The sequence below is a fragment of the Ambystoma mexicanum genome, chromosome 1q, assembly GCF_040938575.1.
Source record: "Ambystoma mexicanum isolate Mex_15411 chromosome 1q, UKY_AmexF1_1, whole genome shotgun sequence".
Classification (NCBI taxonomy): Eukaryota; Metazoa; Chordata; class Amphibia; order Caudata; family Ambystomatidae; genus Ambystoma; species Ambystoma mexicanum.
In genome coordinates, this window is record NC_090922.1 from 402,628,948 (window position 1) to 402,650,915 (window position 21,968).

Consider the following 21,968-nt stretch of genomic DNA (forward strand, 5'->3'; position numbering starts at 1 on the left):
TGACAAATGTGAGTGTGAAATTGAGACTATAAAAGGTGAAATAGATTTAGCGAGCCCATTGGGAAAAATTTGATATAGAAAGGTGGGAAGGAGGTAATTATAGCACATGCTTCAAGATTATTGAAGGGAGTGGAGTGCAGGTACTCAGTATTAGAAAAAGAAGACCTTTGGTGTGTCTGGGCAGTGAAAGATTTCAAAGATTTGTGTAGGATATGAATTTTACTGTGAGAAGGGATTATAGACCACTCAAAGAGGTATTTGAAAACAAAGGTATGGAATAGGTATAGAGGAGAGATATAGGGTGGATGACACATATTCAGTGTCACAATTTCGAAGTAGCCTTAGTGTCAGGTAGGCAAAATGTTTTTACAGATCACTTGTCAAGAGTAAGAGTTGAAAGAAAGGGGAAAGGAGATGTGGCAGAATGGAATGATCAGGAGTATACCATGTACAATGGAATCATAGGAAGACAAGAGTGAGATGTGGAATGTGATGATGAAGTGTGTGGATCAAGGAGGTAAGGGAGTATGTGGGTGGTAGGTGGACAAAGAAGGGTAATTTCCCCAAAGAACAGAAGAGGTTTTGGGAAGTGAGAGAGGAGCTAAGTGTTAAAAGCTATTTGTTCTATTAGCTGTGTAAGATGGGGATTCCTAATGGAGTGAGAGACAGCCTGATAGTCATAGCTCATGTGGGACATTTGGAGTGACAAAAACAAAAAAAAAAGTATTGTAGGCTGATTACTGGTGGTCTGGGTTTAACAAGCATGTGGATGGAAGACTTAAAATCTGTGTGAATTGTAGAGATTCAGGAAAGGGACTTGTGACTAGGGAACAGCCTTTAGTCATTCCTAAACAACAGAAAGGAGTGTGGGAGGAGCTAGCTCTGGATATCTAAAGATCTGTGGGAAAGGTTTGTTTCAGCTTTGGTGGACTTATTTCCTGATGTGTGGAAGTGAAGTTTGTGTGGGAGACGATGATACGGAGTGTAGAGAAGTTTCTTGATGATGTGTTTGCCTGTGAAGTTATTCTATGTAACACCTTAACTGACAATGGACCGCACAATAGTTGAAGATGCAGTGGATGGGAGAGTGATGCATTACAAAGTGAAAGCGAAGGAAAAGTATGACAAAGTGAAATGTGTCAAAGAAGTGATAATTAAGGAAGGAGATATGGTGGTGACAGTGAAGAAGGGAGTTGTGAGAAGCGAGTTGTAGAGTATAGTGTTCCATAGAAGGTTAAAGAAGTGCTGAGTGGAGGTGTTGAATTAGAGAATGGACAAGTGAATAACTTAAGGAGAGTTGTGAAGGTAGATTTAAGTGTGGAGCATGAATAGAGATAGTGTTGGTAGAAAAATGTTCAATACAAATATATGTATATTTGTAAAGTAATCTTATACATGGAAAGGAAACAAGTTACTTGTATGAGGAAAGGAGATGTGTTATATCCCATGTCAAAAAGTAGATGTAGTATGGCCCTACTCCATCGTACACAGAATGTTTGGGGGAGAATGTGTGACTCCGGGTTCCAGTGATGGCGGTTGAGAGAGGGGAAGAGCGATGGAAAGCCTGAAGAGGAGCTCATGTATCATGTATGAATCTTTATAAAGCTGTGCCTTAAATATCTTCCTTATATGGATAGGTGGTGCTACAATAAAACCTACATTTGATTTATTAGCACATTCTAAAATAAAATGTTTTACTTCACCTCCACAGCCCAAAGAAACTATTGATTTTCCACTATGCACTCAAAGCCTCAAAGACCTCAGTAGGAGGTCCTTATTGCTTGGTATAATGGCCCTTCTCCGAATTATGGTCCTCGCGTTTGCCTTAGGCTATAACCTGGACCCGCCACAACACACAGGAAAGCAACCAGGATCCCAGCTTGATGATGTTGAGATGCTGAAAGTAGAACAGAAGGTATATATCAGTGTTTCTGTCGCCCGGGCCTTGTTCTATGGGTCCTAGTGACATATAAACACCACTTTATGCCTTAAAGACATAGGGCCTCATTACGACCCAGGCGGTAAGTTACCACCTGGGTCGTACCTTTACCACCATGGCGTAAACTACGTTTACGCCATGGTGGTTGGCGGACTTACCGCCCCATTCCGAGGTTGGCGGGGCGGTAAGTCCCCATTAACCCATTTACCCTTCCCCATTCCCATTTTTGCCCCATAGGGCATAATGGGAGTGGGGAAGGCGTTAATTACGCCACCGTAAATTACGGTGGCGTAATTAACAACAAGGTCCCTTAGCGCCATGGATTTTAACACCTGCTAAAAGCAGGTGTTAAATTCTCCATGGCGCTAAGGGACCTCGGAATCAGGCGGTAAGGGTCGGCGCTGTTTACGCCGCCGCAAACCCCTTACCGCCTGGGTCCTAATGAGGCCCATATTGTTTTGCTTGTTTGACTGTTTGACAAGACGGTTTACCTGCAGACACTGAAATACCCAGAGTGCTATTTTCTCTTATATTGATACAATAGTTTTAGATGCTTCCATGCTTGCTCACACGATCATGAAGACTTTAACCTGTCCTCGGTCCATGCTACCTTAAAGAGGCAAAGGAGCTAAGCCATTCATGCTATGCTCTTATCACCTTCATTATTGAGATCAGTGTTGTTATAGCAGTGGTATGGGCCTGAGTAGGACTTTAGAAACCACTACTCATCCCTGTATTCCTGCAGAGCACCAGTCATTTTATCACATTGGTATTCACCAGCTTCATTCTAAAAGGGTTGTCTATCTGTTCAACCTAGGTGCATTCACTGCTGCTAGTCACTCTTTGCAGTTGTGAGTGGTCCTGAGGGTGCAAATGTGGATTACCATGTTGGCATATTATGACAGAAATCAGCGTTTGTACATAGGGACAAATGTGCTTTATACTGGTAACTGGCATGTTGCTCATGTCATGTATTGTTGTGAATGTGCACTGTCATCTAGCATAAGAATGCTGTTAAAGTACATTAAAACCAGACATTACTAAACACCTCTCTCCAGCTTCCTCTGCTTCCTGCGCTGTACCCCATAAAATACACTTGAGTCTCAGGATAAATTTGATCTAATTGTACCCATAGCTCCTCCACATTTCGTATCATGCCTGACTGAGCCTATTATCTAGCCTCCGTCCTCTTCCCAACTGTCTGCCCGACTTTGCTCCTCCCTACCAATACTGCATATTCAATCATACTCCTCCTTTGCCTCCCTGACAGACAAAGCTCTTCGACGCCATAACCCGTGGCCAGAGGTGATATACAAATGCAAAATAGCATAACGTGTAACTCTCGCCTTCCCTCCCAACAACACATGCATATGGGTATAAGATTGTCCACTTGTCCTCCACCGAGTCCTCAACCACCACCCTTATCTCTCTTTAGCCTCCTACCAGAGGCTTTTCCATGTTTGCTCCCTTCACCTTCTCCTTCGTGGCTTTCCAGAGGCAGTTCAAAGGCATGTGGCAGATCTTTGCTACTCATGGCCCAAAAGGGTCCACATAACGGAAATGAGTTACCCACTCAGGACTCCGAGCTCCTTATTGCTGATGCACTTCCTGAACTGTGTATTCCAGTGCACAGAACTGTGATTCCTTAATTATCATGGTCAGTTGAGCCAGAGGAAGGAGGGCAGGTGATTTCACTCCTCTAACCATGTTGCCTCCTGTGTATGCACTTCCTGGTCAGCCTTGTGTCACTGATCAGCGACTGCTACTCAGATTGGCCCCATAACTGTTGTACGAAAACACTGGCATCCTGTTTGTGTATCCTTAGGCTCCATACTGTTGACATATGGTATGCAGTTGGGTTTTTGTGTCAGGCAGTTATTGCCATTGCTGTGGGGCTATATGTGTTATCATAGGACCTATATATTTTACTGGCAGGCGCTTGCTGTTATGCTTTAAGATGACATCATAAAAGCCATGGCGGGATTTTGTATCACTCTCAGTGGCTCTTAGGAAACAGCAATACTTCAATACAACCATCACATATGAGCGGGATATTTTAGCTTCTGAAGTTTTTAGTGGAACTGTCCTACTGTCGCATGTGTTCCAAAATAACACCTCTACCACCATTTCTACCACAGAGGGCCAATCACTACAATATTGCGGTACTTTTTCCCACACTTGCTCAAACGAAAAATCCCACCACATTTTGCAAATTGCTTATATTAACACCCTTTGACTTATAGAATGTGTAAAGTATATTAGCACATGGAAATCATTATTGACCTCCTCTCAGCCAATTAGAACGTTCAGAAGGCAGTCTGCACTCCAGTCACTCAGAGTTTGGTAGCAGCTAGGAAAGCATCAGAATGCGTTTCTCTGCATTCAGGAAACAGCAAGTTTCCAGAAAGCTCTCTTGGAACAAGACACTCCAACCTGATTTAACGCAACAAAGTGAAAGCTAAAACCTGGAACAATGTTTTCACTTTTCGAAAAACTGCTCATTTTAACATTGCACCTAAAGGAAACTCAGGCTAAAACTGTTCATATTTAACCAAGTTTACAATTAAAATGCTTATCTTGTAAAGACAATCTACGTGTACTTTACGCAATAGTAAGCTAACATGAGTTACTTCAACTCCACAACTCAAAATCCTGTCTTGCTACTGTCACCATGCGCCAATAGCCTTGTAGACCTCGACAGGAGTCATTATCGCTTGGGATAATGATCCTTTGCCAATTTAAAGCCATGGTGACCCACGATAATGACCACTCTCTCGGTCTGTAAGGCTATACCGTAGAAAGCCCACATTTAGCCAACTGCAGGGCAAATTGTTTTTCTTCTTTATCGCCTCCTCCTTCAGCAGATTAAATGGGGATGCGCTGAACTGGCCGATCCTGTCTGAAGTGGGCACGTGCAATGCAATTAGTAAAGATTCTGGAATTAGGTAAGTACTGTATCAGTGTCTCCTCTTGAAGATAGGTGGTCGCCAAGGGATATTAAGCAGAGCCATTTAATGTAAAATCTCGGATAATACAAGAGTTAAACTGAGAAAATGAGAGAAAGCTTTTAAGCATCCTCCCAAGACAAATTGCAGAATAATATTATTGTACACGCGAGTGGTGCTGATTGACACAGTCAGGAGGCCATTACAGAAGCACGGCATGAAATCATTACAGTAAAAAGCCTATCGCAGCTGGAGAGTGATAGGAGCAACATGTAATGAATTATCAATAAAGGGCCAGTCATTCCATTACATTAGACGCGAATGGAAAGCTTCCTGTTGTATAATTTTCATCCATCAGGCCGACAAGTGTCTTCACTATTTAATGCCCTCGTAGGTAGGACACAATCTTTCATAAAGTTGGCATCATTACAGATCCAAATGATCAAAGTTTGCCATTTTGTGATGCTTACGTTACGACGCAGGGTTCAGTTCACAGAAGGAAGGTGGATAGTTGCATCGTGGTCAGAAATTCTCAAAGAAGTGTCCATGCATAAAGGTTAAAACAGACACGTCTACACGTTGTGCCAGTTGCTATGTCCAAGTGCCATGCATAAGACCTTGTGTCTTATTACAAGTTTGGTGGTATAATAGCAGTAAATCCACTGAACTACCACCAAACGGATTTACCATTACCACCACTTGGTCCGGCAGAAGCACAGCCGGATTCGAAGTGGCGCTATAGAGGTGTTAGTCCCCATTTATGGAGTCCGTGGGGATTTTGACAGAATTACCGCAGGAACATGCACATACCCAGAAGAATGTGTGCAAAAACAGTGCATACACTTTCAGGGTGTTCAGAAACGCAATACATTTTGTTTTTTAAATTGAACACGTTTTGAAATTTCATGTGGGTATTTTTTGTGAAACCCTCGTAACCAGTGTAGCGTCACTGAGAACTAGTGTCATCTAACAAAAGTCTTCATAAACTTGGTATGCAAAGAGTAGTAAAAGAGAAGTTGGCCACACTGATTGTGATGGAGAATAGTGAAATATTGACCCAAATGGTTGGCAAACCTTATAGAAAGCCATACAAAAATTTGAAGGAGGCACAGTTACAAACTGAGAGTTCGTGCAAGGTTTTAACCACAGACGCAATAACTTCTTTGATTTCTGTCCAGAGAGCAGCTGAAATTAGTGATCTTTCAGGTGATCAGAGGCACACTTTCACAATGGGAATAGGGCCGTTATCAAGAAGCTGTGGCCCATGCCGCAGATGTCATATGTTTCTTCATCCTGGTTTTTTATTGGTAGTAGAATGGATTTCCTTTCATAGTGCAATAGGCTTGTGATTAAGCCATTTCCTAATAACAATGTAACCACAATTCACTAAATGCATATGAATATGTAAGCTTCCTTTGCGACTATATCACATGTGTTGGGTGTGTTGCCCTACATGCAAGCATGCGATTCAGGATTGCAGGGCTGCCTTGTAGGATGTTTGAACTGGGCAATATCTAATTCAGGGGGAATTTTCCACCCACCCCAAACCAGGTATGCACAATTCTCCTTTATTTAATAAAGTTATTTTTGTGAATCTGGGAGCCACAATTTGATAGAATGTATTCCTTACAGCTCCCTTCCCGTTTCAGGACAAGAAAAGACACACACGGTTACAAAGAAGGTCTATTTATCAACAAAATAGAAATAATTGAAACAGATTACAGATAAACAAATAGTTTCTTCATAAAAATCCGATGATGATGCCACATTTATGGAATTAGAAAACTTTGTAGCACACACTTCACTGTATGCATCTATGCATTTAATTCACCCTGAGCACACATGCACCATGGATTGATTGAATGCATGAGAGTCCAGGAGGAATCTTTAATTTGTTAAAACAACAAATTAGTTCAAATATCCCTACCTATCGAATTCTCACTACTTCCTCGTTATTTAATACACGACCCCCCTTACTCGGTAGACATGTCAGAATTTTAACAGCATTTTAGCCTCAATTGCAACAAACTACCGGACCTTCAGATATGTGACTGGCTAATAGAAAAGAACATGTATGTTCAGCAGTATTTGCAAAATTCCCTTCAGTGATGCTTCAATTTAATTACCAGGTAAAGACTACCATTCTCCCTCTTAATGGGCCCCTTGAAAAGAGGAAAGGAATACACCATGAAGAATCACCCTCTCCCATTTATTTTGAGCAACCCTGCATAAATAACAATATTTTGCTTGCTACTATTCCAAGAAATTATTTAATGTATCTTCTTTTTCTAGGTAGGGACACAGTAAGATGACCTTTTCAATCCCCACTAATAGTAATTCTGTGCCAGATGTCACTGCCAGAGAAAAGGGTCAGGTGAATCTCACTATATACACACCATGGGACCTAATCTATCAATATATTTGTTTTTGTCCAGAAGCACCTGCACTTCTGAAATATTCCTAACTTCACGGAATGCACAATTCATTTATCTAATCTCACCCCTCAGATCTAACAAATTATAGAGCCCAGGATTTACTCTAATTCCCTCTATAGTATCACTTTCCACAAGTTTACTTACCATTTAGATAATGATCACATCCAGATTCCTTTTGACGGATTCACAGACAGACGGGCAGAATTGAAGGACTGCTTCAATTCTCCCTCTCCAGGAACAGGTGGGCATTAGCCTGTAAGATAGGATCATCTTTTCTCCACAGCCTGTCTGCTTTCTCTTCCACTGAATAAGGTCTGGGACATTAGCTCATTCTAGGGCTCGCTTTCAGGTCTCTGCTGATAATCCAAAATGCGTCCAAAAAAAGAGCAACCTATTCCATCTCGTTCTGGTTGTTATCAATCGTCCTTTCTCTCCTTCTTCCCCATCAGTCAGTTAGTAAGCCAGTGAGTCTGTCAGAGTCTCACCTCAGTGAGTGTGTGTTGAATCGTAAATGCTTGACAACATTAGTGGCTGAAAAGCATTGAGAAGTAAGCAGAAAAGTTGCACACACTTGCAGATTTATACCCGAGAACGGAGATTTATACTACGCATTGGTTATTATAACAGATTGTATTGGTACCTTTCCCACAGTAGTGGGCGTTACAAGATGCTTTAAGCCTTAGAAGAAGACCTGTGGTTGAAACACGTGTCGCTGTAACCAACATACCGAATTGTCTGATAAAATTCTTTGTCTATATGCACAGTGTGAATGTTTCAATTCTTTTGAATCTTAAATTGAACAGTAACTCCACCTTTTGGAGGTGTGTATATTTTCCCCAATCTAATTGGTCAATGTACGTGATTGGGTAGTGTTCCAAAGGTGACATCACAGAAAAAATACACCTCCACAGACATTGGGCATATTAATGAAGGAGGCAATCTGATGGGAGTAACTTATAAACTCAGCTTCCGTCCCATTTAATGTGATACCGTCCCAAGGATTTCTTGCTTTAAAATGTATCCCACTCTGAAACAGTAAATTCCACCTATGCGAGCACTTTAAGAATCAGATCCACAGATTTCTCTCTCTGGCACAAATCAATTGATGAAGTTTTCATCATAATAGCACAAATAATTACTGAGGTATATATGTTTTCATTTAACTCACCTCTACATTTATATTCAATGTATTTTCCCATTTCATAATAATGGGCTCATCGCTGAGGATGCTAGTATATGTAGTTCCCTGTCCTGTACCCTGTCTTTTGGTTTCTCCTCTGATCGGTGAATTGTATATAAAGGAATTTTATTGTTTTCCACCACTTGTCTTGTGGGAGTAGTTATTAATTTTTGCCGTTGTAAGTGGCTATGTCCGAACCCGAATCTAAAAGGATTTCTATCCTGCGACTGGCATCTCTAGTTACTGGGATTATCCTGTGGGTCTGGGTCTTTCCATTGTTTGGTGAAGCCCTGCTGTCTGCTTTTTCTCCCCCTTCTTGTCTTGCTTTCCACAGGTTTCTGCTCACCCTTCAATGCTGATTTGTTCGGTGTTCCCTTGATTGGAGAAGGTCATTCTGGCTTTCTCAAATTTACAAAGGGATGCCTCCCTTTTACCCCACATTCTGTCTTTTGGTTCTTACCTGGATCCTTCTTGTGGCAGTCTACCTAGAGACCTTTATATGGTTGAAAATATGTCTCCAAGTTGGAGTTTTCTCTCTTGTTTATTAGGAAGCCAGTCTCCTTGTCATTTCTAATCTTGCAGGTTCTCCTTTGAGGTTTGGTATTATTGTCCTTTCTTCCATCTGATAATCTTGTGCAGCTGTGGATAATCCTAGAACCATTTCTGTGGTTGCTCCTTGGGTATTTTCCTTAGGATCGTTAGGATATTGGTTAATGTAATTGATGGAGTAACTATGAGCACCAAATATAACCAACTAAAAACTGAAATCCAGCTATCTAGGTTTTTTGAATGGTGGACTGCTGCCTGCTGGGATGATCAGTGCTAGTGATCTATTTCTTTGTTGTAGAGTGACTTGAGGAAATGCTGCCTCAAATTCTCCCAATTTACTGGAGTAGCATCTGGGTATCTCCTCTTGCTATGTTGAGCAAAAATCCAGCAGAGCTTTGAGGGTAGAGCATGAAAGTCCCCCTTAATCACCAGCTGGACCATGACCTGGTGTTGTAGCAGCTTCTAAATCATATATCTCCATAGCACATGTTCTGATTGTGTCAATGTATCTACTAAAGATGATATACTGTTGTCTAGTATAGGTATTAGTATGCTTTATGATGGGCCTAAATCTGATTAGGTGTTCTAGTGTCAAACTCTCAGATGTTAAGGGACCATGTCTAGCACCATTTTCAGGATATCTTAAATTGCCCCAAACCAATTATAATGGTGAAGTGTGAGCAGAATGTTCTGGCTGACACAAATACTAATATGGGGATCTCTGACAGCCTTGTGTTTTCCTACCATCTTTCTTCAGGGTTTGTTGACTGCAAGCAGGAGGAGGATCTTAAATCTTGAAAAGCTCTGCTCATAGTGGAGCATGGCGGAGTGTGAGCAGAATGTTCTGTTGTTCTGTGGCTGTGCGGGGAAGCGGGGCATGTGTTCAGAAACATTCTGAAGCAAAATCTCTCTGGAAATTGTTGCTGATGTTCCCCACTACTACATTCACTCAATTCCAGGTCCCCGGTTTGGCCTACGGTTATGTTCCTTGGACAGAACACTGGAAAGTGAGCTGATCTTATACATTTGGTCTACTGCTATTACTGATGCCGATCCACTGACTGCTTGTTCGTGACTGTGGTACGGGGCGCATGAGAGTCCCCAAAGACTTTGATTGGTGTTCTCTCATTTTTTCGTTAACGCGCATCATTTTTGCGCTTTCTACATCACTTTAATAGTGTTAACCATCGCTCTCACATATCGGCCCACACACGATTTTACTATTTCCACAACTATGGCAGCAGCACTAAGAAGCAAGCAACCAATGGACAAGGAAGTGGCTAACGTGCAAAACACTGAATGGCAAAATGTTTTCTTGTCGTCTCCAGTTGCCTACGTATCAGGTGCAAACAAAGATCTCAACTGAAGCAATCCAAAATTACTTTCACTGCCAAACTGACTCAGAATGTACATATAGCACGAAAGATTGGAACCTCTCCATCTATATATCCACAAGAAATAGGCCATTCAGGATCACCTAAAAAAATAAGGGGGTGTGGGTTCTGTACTCAATCCATCCATCGGTCAACTAGGGGCAGCTAACAGTTGAATTAAACTCAGCTGTAGACCAACCTACTCCTATTCCTACCATTCCAGCCATGGTGCATGCAGCTGAGAACTTTAAGATGGGGGAATTAAGATCAGAGATCGTTCTGCATACACCAGATGTAGAACTCTCTACCCTAAAAGAATTTGAGGATTCTATCATCTTAGATTAATCTTTCCTACGTTTGTGTAGGAATATGGGAGACTTAAATGATAAAGATGCCAGTGGGCTGCCCAACACTACAACTAAATCAACCACTTTGGTGCAGAACTTAACACAACCTACAGGTTGCAAATATAATTCTTTACAGCTGCCGCATAATTCAAACAGGCCCAATTCTAATGATTTATGTACCCATGAGAATATCCAAAACAGGAGAAATTCGAACATAGGGCCCATCATCAATTTCTGCTCTTCATTTGGTGTTGGAGTCTTTATTTCGGCTTTATGATAACTTCAAGGATACAGTCCAGGACAATTCCCAACAAATTGTAGAAATCTACAGGAAACCTCCATAATTGTTGAATCTCGCCACAACAAACTAGAAAAAGAAGAGAGGCAAGCATTCCCATATCCAAGCTATCGACTTAAACAATGACAGCATGACCATACTGTCAGTCCCATAAATATGCTTGGATCCCGACGTGGTGATTCTGACTCCTAACAGCCCATCACCACTTATTGACTGTTGCCTGGGGAGCACTCCTACCTTGAAGATACATATGGTGCCCATTGACTGTTCCAATACCGAGAACAGTGCCATAATCACACTGGACAAAACATCTTCTCCGATTTGCTTGATCAAAACATGCAATTCAAGAGCAAAAACTAAAAGACAGCAAAGACAACAACAAAGAAAGAAAACAAAAGAAATGTCAACGCTAAACAACAACTGAAGGAAATCATCACTATCGTTCCTGAAGTCCTTGCCTATGATTGAGGAATCTATTAACATTTCTACTCAGGAAATCTGGGGTTCTTTATCTGTGGGACCGGTTGGCCTGGCGAATCTGGGAGAACAATTTGGACCCTCTGTGTCGGGGCATGAAGCCAGTCAACAGAAAATCACATCCTTTTTAACTCCTTCTCTTCAGGTTCAGGGACGCCATACAGAACCACCTATAACTGAGCCTATGACATTTTATAAAAGGTGTATTATCCCCAACACTAACATGTTGGGGCCTCAGGTGGTACAGATTGTTGCTAAAGTCAGTAACAGAACTAGCTCAGTGGTTGACCTTCTAGAGCCAACATCATCAGATCTCTCAACAAACCTAGATCCATGATTAAGGGATCACAGCTAACAAACAGGCCTGTCACTAAATCAAATGGGTGGGTAAATAATGACCATATCAACATGGAGTTGGTCATGAACAGAAGCAAAGTTTTTGAGCACTTTCAATAAATACCCCCTCTATGACCCCCATGTTCTAGTGATATAGACTATGTCGAATTCTGCGACTCACACAGTAACTGTCTGGTGTGCCATTTTTACTCCAATCTGGTTACGTGGCTAGTCTTCGGAGAACAAGCAACCTTAAGATCACTGGGGTTCTATATTTACGAGGTCCGTAATACAGAAGAATTAAGGTCTTTTCTGGCGACGTCTAATCTAAATGCAACACAAATGAATAAGGACCAACAACCTGGAACAACTGTCCAAGCAGTTGCTCAGAACGGTTATTCGATTACAGGGATCAACAGCGGGATGGCCTCGGACTAGTCATGGCTGGAGGCCGTGCTTAAGATGTTAGCAAATTTGACACCTGTAGAACAGCAGCTGTAACGTTCAGAATCTTTCATTAATTTCCTGGAATGTGTGCAGTTATTTTTAACTTAGACAAGGCTATGAATTCAATGTTTTCTTTTTCTGAACAAACATATCTGGCTTTTTCAGAAAACTATGGCTTTGACCCACTTTGATCTAGAGGGATTCCACACACTTACTAAACCTGCTATTAGAAATCCTAGAGGTCTTGAAATCTTCATCGGTCTGGGTCTGAGGGTCGAGTCAGAGCAAAATGAAAACCACTCTCGATGGACTATTGGTGATAGCCTTGTCTTTAGAAAATTTAAAAGTGGTTATTTTGATTATCAACTTATATTGGAACCCTCTAAGGTCGACATGCAATTCTATGCTGGAGGGTTTGGTGGATGTAATCACCAAGTGGGTCGACATAGTCTATTCCCTTAACATTATTATAGGCAGAGATGTCAATGCCAGTTGTGCTGAGGGGTCAAGGTTAAATGACAAAAATGCAACCCCTGCATTGCCCAAAGGGGTCACGATCATTTGTGGCCAGCAATGGGGGTGTTTTATACATAATTGGGGCCTACAACTAGCCCTGTCTTTGTCCACAACAGAGGAAAAGGAGTTGACAACTTGGTGCAGAGGGTATTTGTCATGGATTTGTCATGTCGTGGATAGACCATATATACCCTTCCTACTACCTGTACTTACTGAGTGGTCCTCTATTCATTCACAAGCTAGGATTAAGTGACCATTCAATTTTACATTTAACCATGGACATGGATTTCAAATTACACAACCCCTCTGATTTTTTGGTTTCACTTTCCCGTGATAGGGTGAGGGGTTAACTGTGAAGTGGAACTTGATCACGTGTCGTGATTACTTGTCTATTCAACACAAAGTAATGAGATCAGTGGATCATAAAGGTGACAACAGCATGCACCTCTTCAAGAATTACAGTTTGAATACTACCATAGCTTACAACTTCAAAATCTTGACAGACAAGTGTAAGCTATGACACCCAATACTACACCTCCACATACACGACACTAGAATTGCTGACGGAACCATTCATTCAGGGCTGCCCTATTACAAGGAATGCAGCGGGTCCTGCTCTGGAACGCCTGATCAGACCAGGCATCCTTAGTGCGACCCGCTAGCAGACCAGGATGCTAACAACAGGCCCGCCATTAACGGGCCCGTTGTTGGCATCCTCCCCATTCCCATTGAGCCCTATGGGGCTCAAATGGGAATGGGGATGTACCGGGTCTAGGTCAGGCGAAAGGGATTTACTGGGCCCTCCAAGGTCGGAATGACCCGGTAAGTCCCCTTTTGCGGGACCCGGACCTGGTACACGGTATGGGGTAGCAATGCCGCTAAAAGCGGCATGGTTACCGCCATACTCGTAATGAGGCCCAGTGTCTTAGAAACCTCCTTACGGACAACTTGACCCTGGATGTCTTTAGACAAAGAAAGCAACAAATACTACAGGGTTACAAGAATGCTGTGAAAAATCTCAAGATTGAAACTCACATCAACGACAACAAAAACATCCTTGAAAAGCTCAAACATTGTAACACAGCTGATTTTTGGGCTACGCTGGGTAGCAAGCTAAGTTTGGCCAAATCTAACATAAGATGTCCAGTGCCAGAATCCACTTGGCTAAACTACTAAGGAACTAAGTATACACATCCTGAAATGGCAATTTGGGAGGATCCTCAGTTGACAGAATCCCGGACCCAGAAGCCTGTCCTTGGGGTGAAGAGAATTCACTTCAGGCCTCTCAAAGCTTAAGGTGTCTAAAGTCCCAGGTCCTGATAACCTGGCACCTGTATTATTGAAGAGCAATACACATGCCAGGGTCAGACATTTGGGAGTATTATTTTCATCTATCTGATCCACCCATCTTTTTCCTCCCTCCTAGCATGAATCCATTATCATTCCCATCTTTAAAAGGGGCCTTACTAATGATCCGAACAACTGCAGGCCTAAAGCACTCCTAGATGTTGACAGCAAAATATTGTGTTCTCTGCTTTTGCGTGATTTGAATCGTTTGCTGGTGCCTCTTGGGGTGATTCATCACCTCCAGGTGGGCTCTAGAGTAGGCATGGGCACAGCCTTAAAAGCTACAGTTATGTGCCATTTATTGGAGTCAGTGAAAAAGGAGGTTTTTGGTGCCATCTCTATGGCCTCACTCGATACGAGTAGCGCTTTCGATAGAGTTCATAGAACTCTCTTGTGGAAAATGTTGCTTGGGTACTCTGTATCTTTGAAACTAGTTCAACTACTGGCCAATTTGCGTAAAAATACAACTATCAAGATTAGGCTGAAAAAAGAGGGTAATTTGTCAGGACCGGTTTGTGGGTTTCAGACAGGGTTGTGTCCTGGCACCTACACCCTTTACCCTTTACATCTGTGACCTAGAGAAGCTTTGGTCAGAGCCAACTACCTTTCCAGCTACATTAGGCCACATAAAGTTTGCCGATGACCTGTTTTCCTTCAATAAAACAGCAATGTGCCTTCAAAGAAAGCCAAGTTTATTCTTCAACTACATCGAGAATAACCTTATGATTAACGGGGAGAAATCTAAGATTGTCATCGTCTCTAACAAAGTCAAACTGAAAGTGCTGCACTTGGCTGTGGGTGAATAAAGCCTGGAGAGGTTTTCTTGGATTAGTTATCTAGGATACAATCTCATCAACACTCATTCGCTGAAAGCATATAAGAATAGCTTCCAGGAGAAATCTAGGCCATTGCTCTGTCAGATAAAAGGCTAAACCTGCATTTTTGTAAATACTCCTTCTTTCCGTTAATTTAATACTATTTAGCCAATATGGAACCATCGATTTTGTATGTCCTGGACATGACCACCCTGGATCTGGGGTTATATCTCAATACCATCCAGGGTGTAGTCTGGAAAGAGACTTTGGGACTGTCGAAGTCAGTCCAAACTGCGTCATTAAGCATGAGTTGGGCTTAATTTCGTTGCAGGCCCTGTCCAATGGAGGCTATTGTCTAATTATTAAAAAATGCTACACCCTCCTGTAAATTTCTTATATGAGGATCTGGGTAAAATACTTGTCAATCAGTCTTTAGCATCATTAACCATGTTCAAAGTCACCTATAAGAACATTGTGGATGTTATCAACACCAGGGAACATTATCTAACCTTGAGGCCATCAGTAACCAGTAAAAAGCTCTTTGACATTGACTATTGCTCGACTATTGATGGCTTGTCTCACTACAAGACCTACACCAAATATGCAACATTTCCCAGGAAAAGGGAGATGCTCACCAAATTTTTCTACTTGTTTCCCTGTGATAAAATGTGAGTGTTATACTTACACCTTTGACTTAACCAACTCCTCACATTGGAATGGGTGGATAACTGGAATTCCAAGGATGGCGCAAAGTTTCACTGTAGACTGTGTAATTGCATCTCTATTCCTCAGACTTTAAAGCATTTCACTTGGATTGCAATGAAGTAACGGACCTTCGACACAAGTACTTTAGAGCCGCAGTTCCGAATGATTTTACAGTATTGGAGGAGCTTTTTTGGGCCCATCTTATGTGGGGAGATAGGTCTCAGTACGAGTTTGGCGGTCCAGAAAGGGTGCCGGTACATTGCTACCAGCACCCTTATTTAAGAGTTTGCCGGTAGGGACACGGAATTCCCAGCAGGCCTGACCCACCAGGAGTTCAGGTGCCTAACAGCAGTGTTTTCACTGAAGCACCAGCACGGTTAGCAAAGGTGCCGGTGCTTCAGTGGCCCCATTCCCATGGAGTCCTATGGGACACAACCAGAATGGGGATTTACTGTTTCCGCTGCCTGCCTTAATATCCTGGTGGCACCGGGAAGTCAGGCGGCGAAACAGTGCTACAGGGTTTCCGGTAACCCACCACCTACCGGCGGGTTTTACCGGCAACCCCATCATGAGGCCCAGTGTTTCACTGATACTGGCCCTTCATGGCTTTCTGGTAGATACAATTAAGAGAACTGATGATCTTACTTAGGTGTTCTCCACATCATATCATTTTAATATATTGAGAAATTTAGGGTCATGATTAAGGCATTTTAAAAAGACTTTTTGAGAGTTTACTTATTAGCAGTTACTGTCTGAAACAGTTAACAAAATCTTTTTTATTCTTCTCTTTTTCTTTGTTGACATTGTTGCATCTGTTCATTTGTACTTGTGTAATGTTGTCATATTTTGTTTTCTTTATTGTATAAGTTCATTTGTGAAAGGTTTAATCAAAACCAAAAATACAAAAAAACTAAACTAAAGATACATTATAATGGTCTATGTTTTCCATGGCTTGTTCAGAATACCTGCAAAGTGCATATTATATTTGGTCTATATCCCTCCTTATGTGAAGGTTTCATATAAATCCCCAATGGCAGGTGTTTTCATGAATGTGAAAATTGTCCTGCCAGGTAGACCTCCTAGTTGTGCCACGGCCAAAGTAAAATGTGTGCTAAGAATAATAACACCTCCATATGTCAACCGTTTCTTCACTGCTTGATGGCATGTAGCTGGTATTGGAACATCAAGAAGCTGTTGTGATAAATTACCATCTGGCAGGGGTGTGAAAGTGTCTTTTTTGATTTTGATTAAATAATAAAGTGATATGGGTAAATCTGTCTCTGAAAGGAAAAACCTGCTTATCAGATTCTCCTGTCATAAACTCCATGCCAAAAGCATAGTGTGTACCCTGCTACATCAGTATCCTGATTTTCAACACCTGCTCTACCAGTTGCACAGAGCAGGTTCAGAGGTCACAGCTGCCCTATTGACAGCAGCAGTGACTTCCAAAACTTTGCAGCGCCAGGGCTGCATTTAAATTATTCACTCCTGTTCCAAAAACTGCATAACTCTGGAGATCCTGTCCTGGTGGCACAGCAAACTGCAAAAATAAGCCATACATGAGTTAGGGTATCGTGGTCAACATCTCTCAGAGTTATCCCAGCCACATTAAATTGATTTTGCAGCTGTGTCAGCCCTGTGGGTCTAGTTCAGCTTGTGGAAGAATTATATGTATTCCTCCCAGATAAGGCTCACCCCTGTCCGCTGACAGGACTGTAGCTGTGGGGATTGCTTCTCTGTGTTCCTTTGTAATGACAGGTACCACCCTTTCCTCGGGACAGCCACTTCACAGGACGCTGGCCTGGGAACAGAAATCATGAAACACACACATTCACAGACAGCCAGGCCTCAGACCAGGGGGCTGCATTTCTAAAGGCTTTTGATCCTACTGAAAAGGAGAGGTGATAGGTTATAGTAGCCTGAGAGGGATCTGTACAGTTTTGGGAGGTTTCCGCCATCTTGAATCTCTCTGCCTCTCTTTCTCTTTTCTGTCTACTATACTTCCTTTGAAGCAAAGCACTTTGGGTGTGATGTCATGAGAGCAAAGTCCACACATTTCAAGAGCAGGGATTGGACCCCTAAAGCAGTCTAGGTTTAGTTCAATCACCTTGGGATTTTTGCCTAAAAAAGACAGGGTCTCCCACTTCCTAGAATTATCTTGGGAATCATCTGGAAGCATCTTTGCACCAACGGTATCCAGTGATTATAATAGAAAATAAAGAATGAAATGTTAACGAATCAAAAAACAACCAAAAAATACATAATAAAAAAAATATATATGTGGAGGAGGAGAAGATTGGGGTGGGGTTTTAAGCATGGGGAAACAGCGGATTGGTGGAGAGACCCCCCAAAAAAAGAAAACAAACAATTAGATATGTTTCCGTTGTTTTGGATTAGTTAGAAATGCATTATTTATTTTGAAATGTGTTAAAATCTCATGTAACCGGTCCATCACTTGAATATTTTGCTGGACCCTGCTGAGAGAGCAGTCATTTCTAATGTCCCCCAGCTGTGAGGAGAAGGCAGTAGTTCCAAGCAGAGAACAGCTCTGTCCCCTAAACAACTCCAGAGACCATTGGGGTGATCTGCTAATGTAACAGGACCTGCCTCTCTGCCAGTCACTGTGGTACGCAGGATCTCACTGTGTTCAAGGACCCCAGCTGTTGAATGCCAGCTTTCCCTATGTCTGGGAGCCCGAGAACAAGGACCCATCTTGTCCCTGAGACCCTGGAGTGGAACTCACAGCAAATGAAGAAATGACCTTCTGCTGGAGCGAGGCCGTCTCTCTGCCAGCCACAGCTGTACCCAAGACCTCACTGTGTTTATAAAAACCCCTGCAGTTGTGTACCAGCCTCCCTTGTGTCAGGGAGCATGAGAAAATGACTAATCTTGTCCCTGAACCCCTGGATTCGGACCCAGAGCAGTGTTTATCACCTTTTAACTGCTTGGAGCATGTTTCAAAAACTGTTTAATGCATTTGAACCAGCAGAACCCTCTGTTGCCTCCTTTTGCTCTCCCCCGATCTTTGCACAGCTCCAGAAAATCTGGTTTGGTGCTGTTAAACCACAAAGATCAACAAAGAATTTTGGTCATATTGGCTGCTGACCGGCCTCTTGGTCCATTTTTCAACCCTAGAGGCTGGTAACGTAACTTTAAACCCTGAGTGCTTCATCTATTCTATCTCTTCATATTCTGTGATTCTTCTACAGAGGTGGTGTTTACAGTGTTTTCTAGTTAGTTAGTATTGTACATGGTGTGTCTGATTAAAGTATATATTTTTTAGAGAACCTTGCTTGGACATTCCTTTATTTTGGACTATTATACTTCACTGTTGTGGTTGCCCTAAACCATATTCAAACACTTCTTAAGTGTATAGCCTTGCCTCTGCCCAACTTACCACAAAAGGCAAAGGAGGAATATTGTGCCCGTTTTACCTTTATGATTGTGTTAGCTCGTGGCTTGTAGAAGTGTGAGGTCTAGGTGGGCATTTTAGCTACCACTCATCTTTTTACTAATGCAGGACAGAAGTCAATTCATCACAGTTGTAGGTTGCCATTCTAGTGTCTCTTTTTACTAGATAGATTAGTCTTTTATTCTCAAGCTTGAAAAACCTTCTTCAGTGGCTAAGTAGGGATACTCTACAAACCCTACCAACAATGTCTTTGGTGGGACGGAAAAGAGACCAATTGTCTGTTGTCAGGTTCTACATTTTGAAAGATATGTGTCCAGATATTGTGAGACAACAGTAATGGCAACCGAGAGCCAATTAAGGGGACCAAGTATATTGTGACCTATATTTTAAATCCAATGGGTACCCGATTTCATGGCTACCTAGAATTGCTATTTAAGGTAATGGGTGGCAACTGTTATGTCTTTCAAACACAGAAAACTAATGATGCCATCTGGTGTTTGAAAGTAAGGGTGCCAACTGGCATGGCGTTCCAACACCCTGTCATTATTTTATTGTACCCTGCATGCCAGAGCCTACCCTCCTCCCCAATGATGGTCTGGGGCTGTGGCAGGTTTTGCAGCAGAGAATAGTAATGTACCAGAAGCAAGGCTTGGGGAAACGTTGGGTTTCTGACCTTTAGTGGAAGAAAAACGACTACCCTACCGCACATGACATGCTTATTATTGGACAGCAATATTGATGTGGGTCTGGGTGTATCTATGTGCCAATTCTCAATTTCTTGTCTGTATGATAACGCTTCAATGTTATCAATGTCATCATTGCACAGTTTTATCACTAAACCAAAACGTGTTTGCAATTGCAATATAGTATCTTTTATACTCATAAATAGAAACACATTAATAATGCTGTCACTCTCTTGTTTAGCATGAATGTAATGTATTATCTTGTGGAGATAATATATGGAAACTAATAAGAGAATTATCCTGAAATAAAGATTTCCTAATATTAGCAATACCTTTGTGAAATAGATAGCCAACATCCAATGCTCCTAATATGTTAAAAGCTACCTACTATCAATCATAGATGTGTACACAACTATTGTGGCCCAGTAAAAATAAACCTCAATTGTGATGCTGTGTACTGGCAAGCCAGGGGACAGCTGAGCTTATAGAGACCAACCTCTGGATAACTCATTGGTTGGAAAGGCGTACAAATTCTGTCAAAAGGTACATAGCTTATATGGCTATAAGAACATCCTGCACATGATCTAGAGCTATGGATCAAAATGATTACAAGTCAAACATTTCAAAACGGTTCAAATGGCCCATTTCAGCCACAACAACAATGAACAGTCTAAAAATTAGAATTTGCAAAAATTGGCCAAGCGCCACTTTTTGATCCTGTGAGCAGTTTACTGACTCAATGAGAAGGCAGCTGAAATCCATTTGCTTCTTGTTTCAAGGACAGTTCAGCTTTGTGAATTAGTTTTGTCCCCAAACTATTGAAGAAAGCATTCAAAATCAGAAGTTGGAAAAATGGCAGAATTAGGCCCAAAGTCTATAATTACAGCCTTGGCCTACTCATTAAATCTGCTTGCTTTTCTCACGCAGGCAAGTCAAGATCTTGTGGACTATAAGTGTCGTTCGGGCCCTGCTCCTTTGTGGTTTAACATAGCGTTGCCTTCAGTGAAGTTTTAGGTAGCACCCCATGCTACAAAACAGCTTCTTTTTAAAAGCTAAGTCCCACCCTTGTTTCTTTGTTAGCCAATCACACGTTAACAGATAATGATGCCCTTCATGTATTCAGTAGCAGCAATGAAGCAAAACATCGTGTTCGTTTATGTTTGATCTGAAGACAATGTTTTTTTTCTCTGTTGCTTACATATGAACTTGTTTGGTTCAATAAAATGGGCTTTTGGCAAATGATAAAAAATGTGTCCGTGCTATTTTTCATTACATTTTCTACTGTGCGCATGTCCTAATTAATCATTCAACTTTGGTTAGTTTTTTATCAAGGTTGGCCAGGACTTGTATTCTTTTTATTCATAACAATACAAACACATTGCTACACGAAATGCAATATCAATTCTGATGAAGTTTGCACTCACTCTTTAAAGCATAGCAAAAAGATTTGGTTTTAAAAACAATGTAGCAAATCAGACTATATACATGTTGCCTAGGCAATCACACCTCTCGTGCTTGCTGCAACAAAAGAACTACATTTCCAGTGAGCAAATTAACCCCATAATGCTTTCTGAATAGTTTCAGAAATGTCCTGTATATTTCCAATTGTGCTTGAGTCGAGAATGCTAGCAAAGTCAATCGTTGGAATGCACATTTGTGAAATGTGTTTCTTTAAATGCTAACAGTTGTTTCATATGTGACAACAAGCATGGAGTATAGATCGATTTGCAATACAGGCATATAATGCAGTTTATGACAATGAGGGATCACTGCATTATGCTTTTCTAACTGCTGATAAATTGCCTTGGTCTGCCACTTCTGGAGAGCCAACCAAATGAGACACTTTCAGTGGCTTCAGCCTGGCATGAGAATCTGGAGGAAATTTGGAATGGTTGAGAAATAATGTGTTGACCTGTTAGGTCCCCAACTTAGTATTGCAAGATGCCCTTAACCTAAATGGAAGAATGGAGGCCAGAGAGAAGGAAAAGAGTGTAGAGCAGACAGAGAAAGGTGTGTAATGGCAATGATCATGTGTGTTCCACAGCTCAGACGTTTGTACTGTGCCCACAGTGATCCAAATGTGGCAGGGCCTGACCCCTTCCACTGAAATGTTGGCTAGCTTCCCCCACCTGGGTACATGTTTCAGGGTATAGCTAGCATTGAG